We start from the raw sequence: 23,780 nt of genomic DNA, 5'->3' as shown, positions 1-23,780 counted from the left end.
TGGGAACACAAGAACACAGGAAGCATCACAGGAAGTCAAACCAATGCTCTCTTGAGATCTGTCGTGTCTATACTGGCAAGAGGCTCTCGTATTGTTAAGGCCCATCTATAAACAGCACAGTGTCCAGAAGATGTGTGAAAGAAGGCAGGGAACTCTACCTGTAGAGTTCCTTGCAAAACTCTACAGGTAGAGAGTTCCAGCTGATCCTCAAGGGCTTGAGAAACACCAGAAGTGCTCCATCAGAGGATCTCAGTGGCAGAGGTGGAGCATAAGGAATCAGACGGTGCTTAAGGTAATGTTGGGTCCAAGCTGTTTAGGGCTTTGTAAATTAACACAAGGACCTTAAACCTGGCATGATAGCAAATCAGCAAGCGGTGCACATCTCTTGGCAGAATAGCATGCTGCCAGTAATCTGCTCTTGTGAGCAGTCTGGCTGCTGCATCCTGCACTAGCTGCAGCTTCTGGACCCCATACAAGGGCAGCCCCATATAAAGGGCATTACAGGAGTCCAGTCTTGAGGTCACCAATGTATGGACCACTTGGGTCGGATTATTGCCCACCTCATCATTTCCCATTTAATGGAGAATCAAAGTCTTCAAGGAGAAGCAGAGGAAAGCCATCTTGGTGCCCAATCTGTGAACAGTTAATGTTGTGGGTCTGTTCAGATACTGCCAAGTCTGTGTGCTATCTCGGCACCTGGTGTGAAAACCACCAGCTCAGCCTGGCCTTGCTGGCATGCTTGAGTTCCTGACAGAGATAGGTCTTTGCCTAGGCAGGGGGAGAGCAAGACAGAAGGGTTTGAAAAGTCGTGGCTTGCAGAAGATACAGATATACATGCATGCCAATAATCTGCATATCTGTCTGCTTGCCTGTTCTGTTATTAAGATGTTGGGGAAGGGTTAATTAATTAATTAATTAATTATGCTTCAACTTTGATCCATCCTGGTTTATTAATATGCAAGGAAACATATGGTAAAGGGCTAAACGAAGGAGAACACCCCATTTTTAAATGTCTAGGCAATTGCTCTTTATTTATATAGTCAGCCCACTTGAGAGAATCATGAAGCCCTGAGAATTTGGAATTTAGTAATGCTGTTGGCTTCCCTCCTCCTAGGGCAGTGGTTCTCAAGCTTTTTTCTCTGGGATGCATTTTCAGAATAAAAATTTGCTTGCGCCTCTCACTTAATTTTTTATTGATAAGAAATACATTGGAAAGCAAAAAGTAACAACTCCTCGCAGTGCTTGATTTATAACATAGAACACAACTACTTTATAATGCGATCATGGGACATGCAGAAAGTATAAAAACATTAGATCATGAATCATTCCCAGTGAGAGGTGTGAGCTTGCTTTTGCCGGGTAATCTCATTTATATTGGGTCTAATTTGAGACAAACAAACTCTTGTCTCCTCATCAACACAAAGAAGCTCTTTTCTCTTTTCTGATCTTTCATATTTGTCAGAATTGAAAATCCCTGTTCAGAACAATATGTCATGGAGAACTGTAGAAGAATAGCCAATGTGCTTGAAGAGAGGTGTGGACATATTTAAAATTATTTTGAGACTATGCTATACTATACTATACTGACATGTTGAAATGTTTCTTTGATTGTCCTTGAATCTTACTGCCACACTTGCCATCTTCTCCTGCCACACCAATGTGGCGTGCCACACCCTTTGTGAACCACTGTTCTAGGGGAAAGCCATCACTCAGGGAGGGGGTCTGGGCCTCTGACACTTCACAATGAAACCTTTTGCTCCTATCTCTGAAACTGCAGATTAACATTGGAACTGAACCTTAGATAAACAAAGTTCCCACTTAGGATCAGCTCTACTAGGACATCAGGTAGCAGATTTTTGGGGTACTGGTACAGAAAAGCAAAATGTCAATCAATAACTTAATTTGATATATTTCCCAAAATGGGATCACCACTTGGATTTTCTGCCAGGGGGCAAAATGTCTCTAGTTATGATGACCAGCAGCAAGCTTGCTCAGTAGCATGTTACATATTTGATGCCTGCAGAGCCTCTGTCTTCATAAAGTCTATAGAAGTGGATTGTGCCTTTTCTCCTCGCCCAATCCTGGCAACAAACAATGTAAGACTTAATCCACAGGATGACTCCTGCATGGGATGTGATGGATGCATAAAGGTGGCCATGTTTTGTTTGGAAAATTCCAGTGGGGTAGCGATATGACTTTTGTTACAGCAAAAACAAATGCCTTATTAGATAAGGTGTCACAAGACACCTTGAGGAAATGTTTATTTTAGCTGAAAGGATAATTCACAAATCACAAGCATAATTCACAAGTGGCCTTTATGTCCGTGGATTTCAGGATGCAGGCTGGAGTGCTTATGGTAGTTCAAGATCAAAAAGGTCTATTTGATTGCTCACCTCCCTGTAAAAAAATTATTTTCTGTGATACAGGATTCACACTTGTTCAAGGCAGGTGCTCTGGGTCTGGGAATTCTGGCTGTAGTGACTCATTACAACTTGTTAAAAGTGGTCCAAAGGGAAGCCAGATTTGCAAATCTAAGGGCATGCAGCTATTTGAAATGAAACAGTCAAACTTAAAGTGGCTTCTCTCTTGGGTACAGATAATTTATAAACATGGCTGAAGATCAAATGTGCCAGCCGGCATCTGATCTGATCTTAAGGAAAATATCCCCCTAAGAACTCCTTCATGAAGCACTCAGCCATTTAAATTCAATCAAAGTCAATATATTGGCATAATGAGTGGTACAAATGTTGGCGAAGTGTGACAGAATGCTACATTCATCCCCCCAAAAAACCTGCGATGGGGAAACATGAAGTAGATAGGAACAACCTATACGCAACAGATTTAAAGCCTTTTGCTGTGACCGGAATCTTTTGTGTGTGATTTAAGGAGGGTGGGCTCATTTATTCCACTTTGTAGCTTGTTTCGCTGATATACTCAACTGATTCTTGGAAAACTGATTCCATTTTAGGACTTTTATGTTCAGACTATAAATGTCAATTGCTTTGTTCAAGCTCATTTGTTCTCCTGAGGTACGTGATTCAGTTATGACCCGCATTACAAAGTATACTAGGTTGCCTGCCTGCTACCAGTGTTTTGTTTTTGTACACTGCTCTGTTTAAAAAAAGGTTTTCATGTTCTTCCCTGAAGATAGACTGATTTATTTTCAAGTTAATTAAGAGCCAAAGTGATAACTCAGTTAAAGAGTGTTATAGATTTAAATCCCTGCTCAGCCATGAAGTTCACTGGGCAACCTGAGGCTAGTCACTATGGTTGCTCTACATACTTACACATTCTTATATGTCAGGGCTTTTTTCGAATAAACCTGAAAACCAGTTTGATGGGGCTGGGGGTGTTTCAGAGTCTCTGTGCAACCTTAGCTCCTCGGAGAAGGAGTGGAAGATGGATGCTTATTCTGAATAACTACTAGTGTTTTCTCAAACTGGGATGGCGGGACATTTTCCCAGGGCTCAGGTTCAAGTGGAAGAGCGGGCAAAGGCCAGGCCTAAATGGTACCATCACTCCATAACATTTGGAGTTTTCACGCCATGCCTTTACTTGTCTGTAATATGCATATCATGTGCGGGTGGTGTGTTGAGTCTCCCGCTTTCCAGCTCAGCATGGCATGCTGTTCTAATTGTGTGGGAAGGGAAACATCACGTGGCACATGGCATGGAAGGAATTTTTATTTGTCTGCCAGAGCGGTTTGTGGCCAGAAGGCCAAGCTTATGAAAACAGTCTAGCCCTCTTGCTACCTATCATGGTCTGTAAAAGCACTTGCACAAAGGGAGGGAGTCCAAGGTCTGCCTGTGCAAGGTAGCTATATTAATTAAGGGAAGAGTCTATGGAAACAAAAGGCAACCTTTCAATGCTGCCTGTCTCTCTTGGTATATGATGCTTCAACACAACACAACACACACACACACACACAGTAGACTACTGTGTAGCAGAGATGGAGAGCCTGTGGCCTCCAGATGTTGTACTCCAACACCTGCATCCCTAACACCAGGCCATGCTAGATGGGCCTGATTGAAGTTGGGAGCCCAGTAATATCTGAACAGTCATGGGTTCCCCATTCCTGATGCAGAGCAAACACCACACTTGTCAACATTACACTCCAGTTTCTAAACTGGCACCTAGCAATGCGGTAAGTGTAACATTTAGACCTAACTGAAGACCAGGTAGTATCTGGAGGATTGAGGGAACACAGTCAGGGCATACTGTTCTTTCTTCCTCTCTGGCACAGCTGTTAGGCGCCGGGATCACTTGCTAAGCAGCTACTGCCAAATCCATCCTTTTCCCCAATCCTTGTATGTGGCAGTCATGCAGAAGGCGGGGGAAGGAAAGGCAAATCCCAGAGAGAATTCTCTCAGCAACAATGAGAGCTAGGTGGGGGTAGGTGTGCCTCTTGCAGTTATTAATATTGCACATTTGGGGCAATAGGATGGATAAAAACCTGACTCTTCTTGGAATAAAAATTGTCCAGATGAAAAATATGGTTCCAAAGCTTTAATAACAGAACTTTCTTCAAAACAGACTTACAACAATAGTGATACGTTCAAATAGTTGCAAAAAATATGTGCTTGTCCAAACAAATGTACATCTTCTTAGAAATGTAAAATTACTCCAAACAGAACTGAAATCAAAGTTATTTCTCTCCATGCAGCCTGCATTCCAGCCTGAGGCTGTTCTCTCCAGGAGAGAATCATCAGCACAAGGTGGCTTGAGAACAAAGACAACTCCCACAAAATGGAGATTTGCAACTGAATACCCCTCCCATGTAATTTAAGTTAAACAGCACATAAGAGAGTAGCAGAGATATACATTCTCAGTTAATTATCAGCCTGTTTGGTGCTCAGAGAGCTCCACTGGAAATTTCCATGCTCCTTTTAGCAATACACATACAGAGCTATTTTCCATTTACAATTAAACAATTACGCTTAACAGTGCCCCCCACAATTTGAGTTTTGAAACAGCAACCACAAATCTCCAGTGTGTGTGGTTACTAATTACACAGTACTTGTTAAAAGCCTGTCCTCTGATGAAAGGTAAAGGTAAAGGTACCCCTGCCCGTACGGGCCAGTCTTGACAGACTCTGGGGTTGTGCGCCCATCTCACTTAAGAGGCCAGGGGCCAGCGCTGTCCGGAGACACTTCCGGGTCACGTGGCCAGCGTGACATCGCTGCTCTGGCGAGCCAGAGCCGCACACGGAAATGCCGTTTACCTTCCCGCTGGTAAGCGGTCCCTATTTATCTACTTGCACCCGGAGGTGCTTTCGAACTGCTAGGTTGGCAGGCGCTGGGACCGAGCAGCGGGAGCGCACCCCGCCGCAGGGATTCGAACTGCCGACCTTTCGATCGGCAAGTCCTAGGCGTTGAGGCTTTAACCCACAGCGCCACCTGCGTCCCATCCTCTGATGAAGTTCTCTGCTAATTCAGTAACTCTGTTAATGACTCATTTTTGTCTCCCCAAACCTGATGCCCTCCAGGTGTTTTGGACTACAACTTCCATCGGCCTCGGTTGACTGGGTCTGATGGGAGTTGTAGTCAAAAATACCTGGAGGGCACCTGGTTGAGGCACACTGGCCTATAGTGTGGTGCCAAAATAACTTGAACCAGCCCATTGCTAGAGCAGTGGTAATTCTCCTTGTATGCAATCATCTCTCCCCACATTGCCCTGATGACTCTCAGTGTTCCTGCTGCCTTTTCTCAGCGTGTTCTCTTGCTGCTAAGCCCAGGAGAACAGTAACGGAAGGCAGTGTTTGAAGTAAGAACAAGCTGCTGATTTATAAAACAGCATCTTTCTGCTACTCCTCTCCTTAGTACTGCCTAGCATCCAACTTGGTGGTGTGGTTTTTTCCCCTGTTGGCGCGCCTATGATTGATGTTAGCAATGCCATTAGATTCGGTACAGGCTATTTTGGAGGGGTTCGTGTGTGTTCTGTCTCTGCCTCTTGCTATTTACCTCTGAACTCTCAGAGCAAAGTTAAGACAGCAGCATGTGGATGGGATACCAGCAAGGAGCATCTGTTCAAAGAAACACAGTGAGGAAATTCCAGCATGGGGTCAGTGCTGGGGTCCCAAGCCTCTCTCTCCTCACACACACACACACACCCCGCCTTCACTGATATGCGAAATTCATTGTTTACACTCACCTGCATACACAGAGTAGTAGTGTACGCAATGTGTGCCTTCCCACGTGAGCAGATTTTAGGGCAATAAAACACATTTGTTTCTCACTTCTTACTCATCGGCCCAAAAAGTTAGTCACTCTTAAGGATATTTAATAATAATAATAATAATAATAATAATAATAATAATAACAATAATAACAATAATAATAATAATAATAGATATTTTCTTTTCATAGCACTATAATGGCAATATTTTGCAACAAGGGGAGATGTGATCCTGTAGAAAAATCACTTTTGTATACTCATTGGAGGTTTTATGAGATAAAGGTTTTGCTTTTATCTGAATTCACATTGTGGAATGTACAGAGTTAACTGTCTATATGCTACCTTTACTTGCTCCTAGGACATGTAAGAGGTAAAAAGGTTTCCACAATAGGGCTGCAGTTGGCTGGACTGTGAGTTACATTCTGTCAAAGCAAGCAGTGGCCAGGATCATTAGCTAGAGGAAGAACTTAGTATCTCAGATCTTTTTAACGTTAAAGCAACCTGGTAGAGTGAACAGTCTGATTTATAGTTTATTATATATTAAATTTAAAGCTAAGCATGACCGCCCATTTTTAATTATTTGTTGATCAAAGACAAAAGACATCTTACGTACATTGTTTTACTTGGAAGTGGTGCCTGTACTATTTTGTACCGTGCTTTGCCACAGCTATTAGCGGGTGAATAGAGGTTTATCATTAACTTGCAATTTAAATATATGGTGGCAGTGAGGAAACAGGGTCAAACAAATAAGTAAAGGGGAGTAAGAGCTGAAGTGGAGTAGGATAACAGGAGTTAATCCTTGACAGTTTGGTGGCAGCAAACTGGGATTATAGTAAGAGTAGCTATAATAATCTTTTAACAAGTGGTGGCATCACTGTGGGCTAATAGACGAATCCTTTACAGATTCTTCCTGGAGCTATTGCATTCATTGCTGCTGCGATGGCTGTGCTGGACCACATATGTTTGATGGTTTATTTGGGAGGGGAGGGTAAAATAGGAGGGCCTAACTGTAGCATAGGCCCCCTACACAGTCTGTTGTTGCATCTGCATGTAATGGAATATTTAAAGGGTAGTGCCAGGATCACTAAAATGGTACCCATGGATGCAGATGTGCCCATGGAAGCTTTCCTTGATGCCTGCAGGGTCCTCTTTCCCCCCTGAAATTAGATTTGAAAGAAGCACTGTATTATAGCCAATATACTTGCTGGCAGTCTGTGCTTGGTTGCGGGTGTATGTGGTGCCCATGACGGTTTCTTTGATTTGTAAATCTGCACAGGGTAGAGGATGTTGGCATTAAAGCAATGAACACTGCAATGCGGTGCATTTCTGCTCAGCGCTACGTCCCACTATATTAAATGGAGCTTGCTCCCAGGCAAGTGAGGAATAGGACTACAGTCTTAGCACAGGTACAATACAAAGAGTTAGCTGCCATTTGGAGTACAATCAGAGCCAGCCCTCCCTTGAGGCGGGGTGAAGCAACCGCCTCAGGTGGTGGAAATGCAAGAGGCAGCGCCCTGCCCACCCCACTGCCTTTGGAGAAGCAACTCAGGTAAGGGAGGCTTTGGCAGAGGCAGAGTAGCACAGCATTCTGCCACCCAGGTTTCCCACCGGTCTCCCCACACCCCCAGGGGCGGAGAGGCACTGGCGGCAAAGCTCTGGAGAACGCCTCCCCTCTCGCTGAGCTGGTGAGGCAGGAGGCATTCTGCCACCCATCTTTGCTGCTGGGCAGGAAGGGAGATTCTGCCCAATCTTCCACGCTCAGCGACAAGGCTCTGCAAGGACTTTTCCTTGAGGGGGAGCCCTTGCAGAGCATCCCACAAGCACACCAATGCGGGGGTGCTTTGCCTCAGGTGCCAAAACATCTCAGGCCACCCCTGAGTGCAGTTGAGCTGATCATTCTAAAGAAAGAGCCTTAGCGTTGAATGTTTTTTCATCCTTTCCCATTCATTTGTGTCTGAAATCCACCAGGTAGAGAGTGTGCCTTTCCCTTACATCCTCATGCTGATTAATCTCCCAGACTGACTGTAAAACTGAAAGATAGGACGCTGTTTTCCTGTCATGTGGTGAGAAGGGTCTCCATCTTGTTGTGTTGCTAGCAAGAAGGCACGGACGTTCTTGCAGGCGGCTTGGAAATAGTTTTAGACAAAATCATTTCCATGTCTTTGAATACCAGTTGCTTAGGTGCCACAGCACAGACCTGTGAACCAAATGTGCATGAAATTTGCATATGCTAATTTATATGTATGAATGCCTCTGAGAAATCGAGACGGTGGGTGCCACAAGCCCTGATCTAAAGTTTGACATGGGGGAAACAGACAAAGGAGAGGAAAATGGAAGGAGGGATAAACAGCCGATGAATATGCTGCTATTTCCATTTACGAGTGCTTAGGCTTCGTTACAGTGAGAGTGGCTGTAGAGAGCATAGGAACGAGTGGCGTTGGGTCAAAAGCTGCATGGACAAGGTGGTTTTGGAGGAGGGGCCTCCACAGGTGTTTTGGCAAGCTGCTCAAGGCAGAAGGGGCATCAAAGGTCAAGGGGGGTGAGGGAGGGGGCGACCAAAGAGGAAAATTGCATCATCTGAAACAGGGATTCCCAGACTTGGATCTCCAACTGCTTTTGGACCACAATTCCCATCATCCCTGCCCACTGGTCCTGCTAGCTAGGGATGATGGGAGTTGTAGTCCAACAACAGCTGGAGACCCAAGTTTGAGAAACTGTGATCTAAAAGCAGAAGATACAGATTTGAAGAATGCAAACAAATTAGTTAAATTTAAATAGAGATACATCTCACTTAGCCTAATGAGGAAGACTGTGCCCAGGTGACTGTGTGGGTCCACTCAGCCTTCTCCCCTGGTGCTAGTGCTGATGGGGAACTTCAAGATCCTCCTGCTCTCCCTTCTTAATGTTCTTCTTTAAGGTGGACTTGAAATGGACAACCCTTCAAATGGAGGACTCGCTACTGTAAAGTAGGGCATGTGGCCACCCTATGCAGGTGTTGAAGCAGAGGAGGAAACAACATAAGAGCAGCCAGGTGATGGAGGGGCAAGGGACGTATTTCAAGGTAAAGATGAGGAGCTCGGACTGGGTCCAGGTAGCCTGAAGAGGGATGTCACAATCTTCAGTAGATAGTCCTATGATCTCATCTGGGCTACAGCAAGACTTCTCCTCTATAAATATTTAGATTAGACTTCCACCGCCACTGATCATTTTTACAGCTCTGTCCCTCGATTTATCAGTGTCTTTCAGGAGAGGCAAGGCAGCATCGCAGCGCAGCTTCCCTGGTGAAATAGCTGTAGAGCTGTGTACAGCAGGCAGGGCTGATGCTTCACACATTCATGATGGACTGCTTCCGCGTTAGCAAAATGACACAGGCTGTTATTTTTCTTTTTTCAGCTATATTTCATCCCTGGAAATGCAAGCAGTGGAATTTTTTCTTTTTTCTTTTAAAGGATTCTAAGCAGTGCTGGGGAATTTTTAGCGCAGCAGCAACAGCTGGGGATGGAGCAGGGAGTGGACGGACCCTGACTGAAGCGGCAGAATCCAGACTTCCAAAGAAAAGCAGACAAAGATGGGGCTTATTCACTCTTCCGCTGGTCGCACAGCTCCCCACCCCCACCCCCCAGGGAAGCGCTCTTTAGAGCTCAGTTGGAGCAAACAGCAATTCCAGTTTTCTCTGGATTGACATTTGCTCCCATTTAGAGCTAAAGAAAAAGTTTTTTCCTGGGAAAGGAGCAGGGAATTGGGGAAATTGCTCGGATCCATACTTTCTAGGCACGGGATAAGCGGAAATGTTGGCGAGCCCATAGATGGATGAAGTACCTAACTGAGCAATCCTGACTATGTGAATTAAAAGCAAATCATGCTTTAGGGCAATGGAAGACCGGTTTGCAAACGTTCTTTGGAACCCAAACATCTGACGCAGTTTCCAGTTGGAAGCCGTGACTCTGTTTCTGAACATTTTAGAAGTCAAACTGACTTCCGGAATGGATTCCATTTGATTTCCAAGGTACAACTGTACACCTCAGAGTAGCCTTGCCCCCTCCTCCAAAATAAGGGGCATAAGCAGGCGTCCAGTCCAGATAAGATGGAAGTGCTGTGCATAGTGGTTTGTTTGCCCAGGGGAGTGATCCTACACCAGACTAAATTGCACTCCCCCCGAAGGAGCAGGTTTGCAGCTTGGGAGTTCTCCTTGATCCATCTTTCTTGTTAGAGCTACACGTTGCTTCTGTGGCAAGGAGTACCTCTTACCAGTTCAGGTATGCCAGGTTTCACTCTACCTGGACGGAGATAGCCATGTGCCATTATTCATGCTTTGATAACTCCGGGTTACACCACTATAATGCATTATACTTGGGGGCTGCCTCTGAACTATGCTTTCTTCTGCAGAATGCAGCTAGTAGATTGCTGACTGGATATTATAATCATAATATTATGATATTATGCCTGTGCTATGCCAACTGCACTGGCTCACACTCATTTCAGTTCAAAATGCTCTTTTTTCTTTTTTCTTTTACCTTTTGAAGCTCCTCATGGCTTCAGACCATCAGTCTCTATATTTGCCTTCCTATAGAGGCCCTTCTGTGAATGCTCTCTCCATCGAAAGTGAGTTGGGTGGATACTAGAGAGCCTTCTAAGCGGTGGTACCCCAGTTCTGGAATACTCTTTCCAGAAGGTTTTCCTGGCACTTTTTTGTCATTTTCACTGTCTTGGTGTTATTAGATGTGTGTGTGGGGGGGGGTGTTTTCCTTTCTTTTAGAATACAGCTCATTGTTTTATGCTGTTTTTATAAGGTTGTAGCTTTCAGCTGATTTTGTTGTTGTAGTTGTGTTTTAATTGTTCTTTTTCGTAAAACCGCCCTGGGAATACAATTGAAGGATGGTATAAATATAAGAAAGGAATAAGTAATCAATACACACAACCGCCGAGTGATTCTTCTGGCAGCCTTTCTAGATCACTTCTCATCTCTTTTGGCCTTTTGAATACACTTGTATTTCTGCTAGTCCCTGTGCCTTCACATTTGGTCTTTGGCACAAATTGAATTAGTATGCCTCTCATGCCTGCTTCCCCATCCTTAATGAAGATGTTAATGGGGCTGGAGCTGAACCCTGATCTCTGCTAAAGTTCTTTTTCTTTAGTCTTATGCATCAATGCTAAGCATTATCCTGTAACCTTGGGGCTGTCCCTGGAGTCATGTCTGAGTTCAATGGAAGCAGAAAGCATTAACCTCTCATCAGAAACGAGTGTAGATAACATGCTGCATCTGGAGGAAACCCTATTCAAGCCAACACAATCAAATTCTGCAAGTGAGGCTCCCTTCAAATGCACTCAAAATGCTGTAATAAAATTCCGGTCTATTAAACCATCCTGCTTCTACTTGGCCACTAATTCTGTAATTACAGAAAAATAAAAGCTGTCAAATTCCCTGGCAAGATTTATTCCTGGTAATCTCCTTGTGCAAATTTTGGCTTACGGTTCCATTATTCTCTAATAGCTCAGAGTCATCCCCCCCCCCCCACGCCGTGTGCTTTCGGTAGGGTTGCCACATTAGATTTGCAGGGCATCAAATGGTCAAGGGTCAGTGTGCTTGAAAATCAATACCATATTTACTTAGATCTGATCCCTGATTAGGTCTTACTGAAAAAGTGTGCTCCTGGGAGGCGGGGTGGGGGATGGGGCACAACCTTTCTTGAATAACACAATGTCGGGGGGGGGGGGGGAGAACCTCCAGGCTGCAGTCCAAATCCAGACAGCCAGACCTCAGAATTCAAACAGTTAAAATCTCTCTAGATCATGCCCTCCCATGATGAAGTGGACGATAAGATTGTACCCTAAGTCTGTAGAAAGCCTAAAGAGGTCCCTTTTGCCCACTGGGTCCACCTCTACCTACTGGAAATTCTTTGGTCACATTCATAACAGCCTCTCAAATGGAATTTACACCTTTCGTATCATGTCAAAACAACCCACCTTATATTTCTTCAGATGTTCCCATTTACACACCCACAATTATTTACATATTTACATTTATGAGAGATTTTATTCCTCTTCTCCCCCCCCCCCCCCAATGCTGGATGCTTTCCTCTTATGCCTTACCTTCTACTTGTTCTGTTACAAAATCTATTTTGCTCTGGACTCCATGGGATCTCATTGGGATATATCAGAAAGTTTGAATGAGAATTTTGGGATCATAGAATATATGCCAGGTATAGAGGAACAGAGATGGCAGCTCCTCATCCAATTAACTTTTTTCTTTATGGTAAATATTGCTAAAACAGAAAAGAGTGTTGGGATTTACTTGTGGACATGTCTCTTGGCCCAAATCTAGAAAACAGTTAATTGTACTCAAGTTCTGCAAAAATCAATAAAAAAATATATAGTTGAGTGAGAAATCAATTCTTTTCAACCATCATTACATGCAGTTGACTTTCTATGGGTTGAGCTTATGTGCCTTTTTCTGCTAGGCTCAGAAAGTGAGATAATTATAGTCAGAAAGTCTCCCTTTTTTGTGTACTCTAATATTATCTCGATCCCCCTCTGTTTTGACTAAATGCAACCATTGTTTATGCCCACTTCAGAATCAAAGCTGTCGGTGGAACAAAGATCACTGAGCAACCATAAAGTGTGCAGTTCAAAGGTTTATCTGTTGAGCCTACAGTCTCTGTAGCCCCACTTTGTGTTCCATTTCTTGGTTACGCTAGAGCAAGCATAGCCAAACCTGGCCCTCTGGCTGTTTTTTGGGACTACAACTCCCATCATCCCTAGCTAACAGGCCAGTGGTCAAGGATGATGGGAATTGTAGTCCCAAAACAGCTGGAGGGCCAAGTTTGGCCATGCCTGCACTAGAGCATAACCAAGAGGTGTAGCCTAAGGATTGGCTCTTGTGGTAATCCATGTCTCTGCATGAAAAGACACAGGAGAGCAGAGTTATCTGGTCCTCTGATCACAGGCACCTTGGTTAGTCCAGCTGCAGTTCCCATTTGGGTTGTAGTGGTCACCACTTGAGATCATACTGCCGCTGCAGGTGTGACCAAGCCCATAAGCTGTCTGTCTTGATGCTTCTTCCCTAAAAGCTCCAAACGAAGCCTGTAGCATATTTTTAGTTTCTTTCCGAGACCAACATCCTGCCAATTACTTTCAGGGATTCTTCAGATTTGGAGAGCTACCTAGACCATTACTACAGCACACAATTATTACTAGGAGTCATAAGTCATTATTGTATTTATTCTTTCTTTCTTTTCCCAGTAAATGCCTGGCTCTCTCCATTAAAAAACGAAAACAAAAACAAGCCTTTCTCCCTGACCTTCATGTAACAACATTAATGCATTCCGCTAACATTAGCTTCTCTCTGCTGGAGATGCCACAGGCTTTACTTGCTTCTGACTTCCCATCTCACATACTGGTGTCACTTTCTAACCCTGGCTGTGTTCTCAGCCCCCATGTAACCATACAATCTGTCTCTCTTGGTCCCCCCCCCTTTGGAAGAATCTGAGCTTAGCTGCACTGTAATGAGGCTCCTCTCTAGAATGAACAGACTGCAGTTTAGCACTTCCTCCCACTGTTCTTTTTATTCACACGGTTTATTCTCAAAGCTTTCCAAAATTCCGGCTCCCTTACAGATTTGCTTTGTGCAACAGCTCTGCGGGGCCTCTAGCGAAGCTGAGCTTCGTGTCCTTGCTCAAGAGGAGACACCATTTCTTTCCTCTCGGACATTATGCTGTCCATGCCTGTGCTCTCATCTTAATCCTGCCCAACAAGCAAAAATAATGGAGGCAGTTAAGCATGTTGCTGCTGCAGAATAGGCTGGCCGAATGGGAAGATGAACAGGGCTTCTGTACTATTAATAGTGGCATGGGAAAGGGAATTTCAGCAGGTGCAGCTTATCATGCAAGAGGGAGAAAAGCAATTGGAATGTTCTCTTCTGCTCAGCTATTTATGGTACGTGTGTCTTATCCTCCTTCACATCTGGTCAACCTACTACTTAGCAGGAAGAGAGAACAAAAGTGCCAAATTGTTCACTTCCAGATGTTGGCCAAGGGTGGCTAAGTATACAGTGCTAACACCCATGACAACAATCTATCCATCTTATGAATTTTGTTTGTTCCAGAAAGACACATCCATCTCCATGTTTTTTGAGGTGGAAGAAAGCATAGGTAGACAAATTGACAGAAACATTGAAGTCCACACTTGGACAATGTCTAGGACCACCCAAAAATTTACAAAACAGGGGCAAGCTTCTGAGTTCTACAGAACTCTTTGTCATCAGGCAAAGATGTTACACAACACAGGAAGTAAGAGGATGAGGGCTTGGGGTTTATTAAAAAGAAGCCAAACGCCACATAATTAAGCAGGATGTTATAGCAATAAGGCCAGCTTTTAGGCTTCGTTCCTACATGCAGATTTCAAACTGACTAAGTATCTGCTAAGTTCTACAAGTATGAGGATTCTGGAAGCAAGAAGCAATGGCTGTTCCCCACAGTGAAAGGTCTGCTGCTACCCAGATCCATCCCACGCTGTTCGCATAGTTCTCCTGATGCCCCTTTGCCCTTCCTACACCTCCCTGTTTTCTCTTGAGGCTTAGTGTCTAAGCCTTACCCCTGCTTGTTCCCCAGCTACGTCGCTGTTCCATGATGGCACTTGCAGGCTTTCCTGACTCAGCTGTCACTGTCCTGCAGTCCTGCTTTATAGCTGGCTGTCGTCTTTGCAATGTGATATGGTGCGCTAGCACTTTTTGCCTGTGCGGCGTTGTCAACTGGACACATGATGCGAATGAATCAGCAAGACAGTTTACCCGTTGTGACCTCTAGTATTCTTGGCTCACAGCCCAAGATACTTCACACCTCCTTTTGGACTTCAGAGCTTCCCGCAGTACTAGGTTCTAGGTCAGATCCTAGTGGTGGGCATTGCAGCCACAGTATAGAAGAGCGGTGGTTATTTTTTGTTGGCAATAGAAACCAGCAGGCAGCAAGTCCCCAGCCTCACTTCTCTGAGAGAAAGAGAGAGCTAGAGAACCTGATGTGCTTTCCTTTGAATTCTGATCTAAAACGCACCTGGCACGAACTTCTGTGAACTTCTCAGGCAGGAGAGGTGTGTTTTTATTGCTTCATAGAGAATTTCTGGAACTGATCATTTCAGCATGAGTATCTGCTGTGGCCACTGTGCACCCTCGTCCAAAAACTTAAGCATATGAACTGGACTTTATCTATTCTGTGCGTTGGGAGCACACCACAAAAATTGAAAACTACCTTCACAGTTTTTCTAGCGGTTGTGGTTATAGGGAAAGCTACTGAAAATGCATCTTCAAGCTATTGTAGACTAAAGTGATAGAAGCAAAGGCCCACAGACCAGATTGTGGGGTGGTCTGGCTGGGACAATGGGGCTTGATTTTGAGTTAGAGTGTCCCCTGCCAACACTCACCACACATATATGTACAGCAAATTATAAGAGTTATTCACTAAGTAATGATAAGGAGGAAGTGAGAAAACTTGAATATTTTTCAAGACCGACGACATGACTCTATGCCATCATCCATTCTAATGAAAGTACTGTTAAGATGCAGGTTCTGCAGGGATTTCAATGCAATGGGATAGTTCTTTGCCTGTGTATGGCTTGGAGGGCATCCCATTTTTCACCATATCCTAGCTGCACCTGAGCGTGGAATTTAAGAAATGAGTGTCAATTGCAGTATGCTGTGAAAGAATCACAATCTACCCCAGCTAGGAGACCACATTTAATCCTTTTGTTTGTGTCAAGGGATAGAGCCAAAATTTATCAGTCCTAGGCAATATGGCTTACAATTGTGGAAGAGCCTTTCCTGAGCTTTCAATCCAGGATCTTCCTTGGCCTGTTTTTTTTTTCTTTCAATACTGTACTGATATTCACCACCACCAAACCATCTGTCTGTAGCTGAGTTGCTTGTCAATAAAATAGCAAAATTCCACCTTAATTAAGAGAGCGTGTGAGCATTTAACTTAACTAACTGAGCCTTGGTAGGTAAAGTAAAGTGACCCCTGACCCTTAGGTCCAGTCGTGGCCGACTCTGAGGTTGCGGCGCTCATCTCGCTTTATTGGCCGAGGGAGCCGGCGTACAGCTTCCATGTCATGTGGCCAGCATGACTAAGCCGCCTCTGGCGAACCAGAGCAGCACACGGAAACGCCGTTTACCTTCCCGCTGGAGCGGTACCTATTTATCTACTTGCACTTTGACATGCTTTCGAACTGCTAGGTGGGCAGGAGCAGGGACCGAGCAACGGGAGCTCACCCTGTAGCGGGGATTTGAACCGCCGACCTTCTGATCGGCAAGTCCTAGGCTCTGTGGTTTAGTCCACAGCGCCACCCGGGTCCCGAGCCTTGGTAAGCAGAGTACAAAAGCAACCCTAAGTATACTTAGAAGTCTTCTGTATCTGTAGCAGCACTGCATGGTAAGTTTTTAAAACGGGATTGTAGTACATCAGGCTGTAGGAGAGGGGCTGCGTTTAGAATGTTCTCCTTTCTCCCCTCCCCAGAAACACCCCCACACCACCTTGCATGTAGAAAACTAGTGTGTCAGGGAATGAAGGTCTCAGCCTTGCCTTCTTCCTGACATTTTAATGTGTGCAAGGTGGCTCCGCCAGCTCAGAATTCAGCGCTACGTGTAACCACACCTTCCACACTTGTGGGCTGAAGTGGCAAGGAGCAAGCGGCAAGGCAAGTGCTGTCAGGAGATTCTCCAGCTTTATTGACTGCTGGAACAAGGCTAATGTCTGAAGTGTCCCAAGGCTGTGACATGGACTAGGGGAGCACTCCGTCTGCTGCCACTGCATGGTGTGTTTGGGAGGCGAAAGAGAGAGACCACTCAGCAAGAAGAAGAAGCAAGGTCTCAGAGCGAGATCTGTTTACTACAGTCACCAGGTCAGCATGGGAGGCTGAGCAGCTAATTCTAACTTCCTTGCCTCTTTATTAGCCCCATAAACTAGCCAAGCATTTCATTAAGGGGAAGGAAACAGTAGGCTATGCATGCCGAGATGGTTGTGCAACAACACCTGAGGGATGCATAACAACGGGCTGCTTTTCAGGAAGGCTTGTGCATCTGTCAGGAACTCAGGGCCAGACTAGCTGAACCAGCACATTTCTTGCCCTCAGATGGAGAGGGGTGGCTTAGAACACAAGAAACAGCCTTTTACTGTGTCAGACCACCGAACCATGCACCTCAGTATTATATACACTAGGAGTAGGGAAGCCTCTTCAACTTGAAGGCCATATTCCCTCATAGACAAGTTTCCATAGACAGTGCTAGAGACAAAAGATGGGTAGAGGAGGTGTGACATGTGACGTTGGTACTGGGGTGTGGTCTGGGGAGAGTCCCAGGGGCCACATGTGGGGGGCTGGAGGGGCTGCATTTGCCTTTGGGGCCTGGGGTTCTCCATCCTGGTCTGTAGTGACTGCCAGCAGCTCTCTAGGATTTCAGACCAGAGTCTCTCTCATCCCCAACTGCAGTTGTCAGAGATTGAACCAGGGACCTTCTGCAACCAAAGCTGATGCTCTTCTGCTGAGCTACAGCCCTTGCCTGTTTGTAACATGAAAGAAGAAAGGTGGAGACGGGAATTGATATGGATAGAGCTGAAAGCGGAATGAGAGGAATCACTTCCTCTGGTGTACTGTATTCACATTTTGTTTTACTGTCGATTCTGTGCAGGCAGGTTTTGGGGGGAAATATATTTTAAAAACATTTAAATCCTGTTTACTAGAGGTGGCAGGATGTACCCACCACCATGAACTTCTTTGAAACTGCCTTCTGCTCTCTTAAAAAAAAAAAGCCAGCTATTTGCAGGTTAAGTCCACTAAATTTTACATTGGTGCATAATCTGCAGTAGCTGTCACTACTCTGACTCCTGTTTAGCCCTCAAGAAAGAAGTACCTGGTTACCATATTGCATTGTATCTGGGGAATTTGTGTGAAGTCTAGGCAAGCTCTCTCGATGTTTGCATTGAAAGAGAAGATGCATATAGATCATTATGCCGTTCATTAACCCAACAATTACCCATTCTCAGCACCGTTGCTTGCCTTCATGAGGGTAAGCATAGTTAATATGTTTCACCACCATGGGACCGGGATTGTTTTCTCTATGAGATACTCATCTTCTCTGTTAGGATAAAATACGTATTTCTGCAGCAGCCAGAGCAGCTTTTAGAGAAAATAAATTCCAACAGTGTTTTCCACAATCCCCTTTAGATAATAGCCCTAGAGAGCTAATACAGTGTAATGGCTGAGACATTGCACTACAAATCTCCAGTTCACAACTTGCCTCTGCCATGAGTTCATGGTAGTCTCAGGTAGACACTGCAATATTGGGGTAATACTTGCCATATAAGATTCAAACTATATATTTAAAGCAGGGATATGCAATCTATAGCTTTGCAAATGTTGTTGTACTACAACACCCATCAGTCAGGGCTATTGGCCATGCTGGCCTGGGCTGATGGGTGTTGGAGTCCAGAAGGGCCACAGATTTCTCATGCATGCTCTAAAGTCTAAACTGCTACTATTACTATCAGGAATAATCAGATCAAGCCTTCATTGCTCGTGTTTTCCTTTTCCAATGCTTCTTGACATATATACACATCTTCCCTTAGTTCTTTTCCATTATCAATGCTCCCATCTTAAGGAATATTATAGTGCAAGACAAGCACAAAAGAGATAAAGCTTAATGAAAGGCGAATCCAGGGCAAAATGGGTTGCCTTAAAAATGTATTTATTTAAGAATTAAGAATACAAATACAGCATATATGAAAATGCATACAATAACTTTAAACTGGTGGCAGAAAATGCTATGGTTGGACATGCTGCACAGAGTTTTGATTTGGAGTGTAACTTGATTAAATCAAATTAAATTATTTGTTAATCAAATAATTAATTGTGTATGTACTTAACATCTGAGCATTCGGTGGGTGGGTCTTTTAAAAGGCATTCTTTCTTTGTTTTTAGATTGTGTATGCCATAGAATCATAGGGTTGGAAGAGACCTTGGGAGTCATCTGGTCCAAACCCCAACACAGTGAAGGATGTAAACACAGAATCCCTTCTAGCTGCCTGTGCAGCCTCCACTTCAGTATCTTCAGAAAAACATAACCTCTGAAGGCAGCATGTCCCACTGCCCACCATCAGAAGGTTCCTCCTAATCATGTTTATCTGAAATCTGCTTCCCTGATAGTTCTAGCCATTGGCCTGCCCTCTGGAACCAAAGAGCAAGTCTCCAAATTCTTTGCGACAGACCTCCAGATATTTCAAGATTGTCAGTTAATCTTCTTAAAAATGGCATTCCATCCTTCGTGAGAGTCAAGGGGGAATACCTCCTTTAAGACAATGTCTGCCATCTGTTGTTTTATAAAGTACTAAATTATTATAACATTTCTTTTTAAAAAAAAAGTTGCCCGGCTAATGAAGGATGCCCTTTAATCAAATGAGACCCTCTCTAATAGACTACATCCAACTCATTAATTAACGAAAGGTTGAAAACCTGTTTGTAATTGTTCTTCGGGAAATTACAGTACTACTGCAAATATTGCCAAATGTCAGCACAAGGTTTGCTGCCACACTTGACAAGCTGGAATCCAAACAAGCTACCACATTATTGCTCTCCCCATAAAAAAAAACCTAGCCCTCACCCACGCATATCTGAGTCTTGCAACGTTAAACTTTTACTCTGAAATCTTTGTGTTTTGGTTGAGAAAAATACCAGAACAGATGTACAGTCCATCATCATATATCCTATCTCCACTACCATTATGATTTTTACTCTGAGCCTGTAAATCAGGGCTGTTCAATGGGGTGCCTTCTGGATGTTGCCGAACTGCAACTTTTATCATTCCTTACCATTGGACATGCTAGCTGCTGGAAATTGGAGTCCCAGCAAAATCTGGAGGGCACCACGTTGGCTACCCCTGCTATTAACAATGCCTTTGTTGGTTTCTTATGATATATGCCTAATTAGTTTGCTGAGACTTGCCTTATCACCGAACAAGCACAAGATTGTGATTTATAGAAGAAAAATCTATTTGCTACACACACACACACACACACACACACACACTAATGTGTACATAGCAGACTTGCTTGTCTGCAAAGGAGAGGAAACAAAGAGGGTGTGTGTGTGTGTGTAATGGAACACGAACACACACACACACACACACACACACACACACACACTTTGTATTACATGCCTAGGAGGAAAATCTGTACTGGCTACTGTTCCTGGCTCTCTAGCTCTTGATATTTGCTGGATGAGTCACTTTTGATGACAAATACATTAAACAGTATCTTTAACCCTGCTTTCCAATCATTCTTCTTTTGTGCAAAATACAGCACAGTATAGTCACAGCTGCTGTGGCATCATTTGCAATATACAAATCAATTGTACATTAAGCTCTTGTCTGAAACATGATGGGTCCAAGTCAGAACACTCCCCAGGACAATTTCACTGTATACAAGCTTAAATCCTGTCAACACACTTTTCTTCCAACTGAACTTGAAGATTTGTGGCTATGATGAATGATATTCTGAGAGGTGTTTTCTCCCACTGGTCTGTCAAACCAGATCAACAATAGCTGTTCTGTTTGTCCTGTTAGAGATGTTTTCTTAATTTTTAAAAAAATGACAAAGAGACTTTTTCCATGTTAGGTAACAGACAAGACACTGACATACAGGACCAGTGAAATGGGCCAGAACATTACTTAAGCCCAGAAGTCTTATATTACATAACCTCTAGGGTAGGTATATGAGAGAGCACAGAAAAATATAGGCAAATCTTGTGTAAACATGAAGGTGTCATTCTACTTCAAGCTAAGAGGAGCAGGTTTCTTATTCCAAAAGGGAAGATATTTGGTGATAGCAGCAGTAGCTGCAAAAAAGAAAATGGTGGGTGGTGCATGCACCATGACCCTTGTCCAATTGTGAGTCTCGTGCCATTCAAAGTAAGTAGAATGGTTGCAGAACCCTTTCGGTGCAGCCTGCCCTCCCATTTTCCTTTGTAAAACAACTGCGAAGTGGAAATCTATCCCATATGATAGAAGCCCATCAAATATTATTCAGTACCAGCTCTCCTGGTGCTGGAGGAGACTCTTGAGAGTCCCATGGACTGCAAGAAGATCAAACCTCTCCATACTGAAGGAAATCAACCCTGAGTGCTCACTGGAAGGACAGATTGTGAAGCTGAGGCTCCAGTACTTTGGCCACCTCATGAGAAGAGAAGACTCCCTGGAGAAGACCCTGCTGTTGGGAAAGATGGAGGGCACAAGGAGAAGGGGACGGCAGAGGACGAGATGGTTGGATAGTGTTTTCGAGGTTACCAGCATGAGTTTGAGCAAACTGCGGGAGGCAGTGGAGGACAGAGGTGCCTGGCGTTCTCTGGTCCATGGGGTCACGAAGAGTCGGACACGACTAAACGACTAAACAACAACAACCAGCTCTCCTGACCCCCATCCTTTAGGACCAAAGCAGCCTGGTTCTTGGTTTTGTTTAAGGTCTTGTTTCTCTTTCTTTCCTGCCACTTGTAATCAAAAATATCTCTTTTTTCCTACATAATGACTAGCAATAAGAAGACTTCTTGATCCATTCTACAAATGGCATTCACTGATCACAATGGAAATTGATCAAAATACCAGAGGAAGGCAGCATGCGGCTCCTGAAACCATTTTGTGCATACATGGTCTCCTTTCGTGTTGTTTGTCCTCACCATCTGGAATTCAAAAAGAGAGGGGTCTGCTTATGTTATTATCCCTAAGGCTTGAAAAAAATTCTTCTTTACCTCTTTTTCTCTCTCAAGCTTAAGTGTAATGTTCCCATTTCTAAAATGGGCAGATTTTTCTGGACGGTCTTCTACATGCTTAATTCCTTGATGAGACAATGCACCTTCTGTGTGGCTCGACTAACTTTCTTGTCAACTTTGCACATAAGGCATTTTTCACCTGTGGTTCAAGCGTATTCTGAGAGGCAGACCCAGATGGGAGATTCCTATCCTGCTTAGTTTAACATCAAAATGGAAAAGTCAGTACAGTGGTACCTCAGGTTACATATGCTTCAGGTTACATACACTTCAGGTTAAAGACTCCGCTAGAAATAGTGCTTCAGGTTACAAACTTTGCTTCAGGATGAGAATAGAAATCGCGTGGTGGCAGCGGGAGGCCCCATTAGCTAAAGTGGTGCTTCAGGTTAAGAACAGTTTCAGGTTAAGTACGGACCTCCGGAACAAATTAAGTACTTAACCTGAGGTACCACTGTAATCCAAAAGATGGCACCATGTTGCACAGGAGTTGGAAAAAAATATCCCTTGGACTGTGCACCCCCAAATCTCCTTCTCTTCTAAGGTAAAGGTAAAGGTACCCCTGCCCGTACGGGCCAGTCTTGACAGACTCTAGGGTTGTGCGCCCATCTCACTCTATAGGCCGGGGGGCCAGCACTGTCCGCAGACACTTCCGGGTCACGTGGCCAGCGTGACAAGCTGCATCTGGCAAGCCAGCGCAGCACACGGAACGCCGTTTGCCTTCCCGCTAATAAGCGGTCCCTATTTATCTACTTGCACCCGGGGGTGCTTTCAAACTGCTAGGTTGGCAGGCGCTGGGACCGAGCAACGGGAGCGCACCCCTCCGCGGGGATTCGAACCGCCAACCTTTCGATTGGCAAGTCCTAGGTGCTGAGGCTTTAACCCACAACGCCACCCGCGTCCCTTCTCTTCTACCCCAGACATATTAATAGTTAAGAATAAACTAAATTATTTTATCTTCAAAGTGCTCTGCAAACATTAGTTAATTAATTCTCAGAGCTTGCCTGTGAGTCACTATTATTCCTGCATGTGTTTCCAGCATCTGTGTGATTTGCTGTCCACTCTGAGCTTTCTCCGCAGTTTAGCTTCTCAGGGACTCTCTGTGGATTACTTTCCTCGCAGATATCTACTTGCTGCCATTGGCAGTTGTCATCTTCTGCCAGCCTTCCTCCATCCATATCCCTTGCTCCCTGTTTCTCTGCTGTGGCTGAAGCTTACAGCTCTTTCCATTAAAGAAATCTCCAGAGTGGAGGAGTCATTAGTCTTGACAAAATGAAAGTGTGTGGGGATGGGGGGGGGGGAGGGAACCACAGAAAGAGACCAAAGATGAGGAAAATAAATATTTCCCAAAGAGTTAATGAGCTCTCTGTGGGATTTGAACTCAAGACCCTCAGTACTGCTGCTCAGATCTGTACCATATTCACTTAAACAGTAACTCTGTTAGCAGACTTGAATAGTTTCGGTTTCTGAGTAACAAAATTGTTTGATTCCCTGGTATATTTGCCTCACCCTGTTTAAAATCCCTGGGGCTCCCAGCTCCTACTGCAGTCAGTGAATTAGGCAAACTGACTCAGTTGACGTAAGGATTACATCTGAGATACTTACAGTTCTCTTCTTGGAGAGATCTAAATTGATTTAAGGCAGGACCAGCTTAGTCCTCAAAGGAAACTCAGATCTTCTTAATGTAGCTCGATGCTTTTTTTTGCTTAGTACCAAACTTTTTAAAACTCTGGCGTTTGAAGAATTTAAACTCAGAGATCATCGTGTACATTTTGAACACATTTAGTGCCATGTTTGACATTTCCTCGCCTACCGTA

At 44.3% G+C, this 23,780-nt stretch overlaps 1 protein-coding gene across 2 annotated transcripts in view; it reads left to right on the top strand.

Annotated features, from left to right (window-relative positions):
• The window catches only part of CAMKV (CaM kinase like vesicle associated), a 63,351-nt gene that overhangs the window by 5,378 nt on the left and 34,193 nt on the right, over positions 1–23,780 (top strand). The gene's annotated exons all lie outside the window — the stretch shown is intronic.

The sequence above is a fragment of the Podarcis gaigeae genome, assembly GCF_964106915.1.
Source record: "Podarcis gaigeae genome assembly, chromosome: 2".
In the NCBI taxonomy this organism is placed as follows: Eukaryota; Metazoa; Chordata; class Lepidosauria; order Squamata; family Lacertidae; genus Podarcis; species Podarcis gaigeae.
Note: the sequence above shows the minus strand (reverse complement) of the source record. Positions and strands in the feature narration are given on the sequence as shown.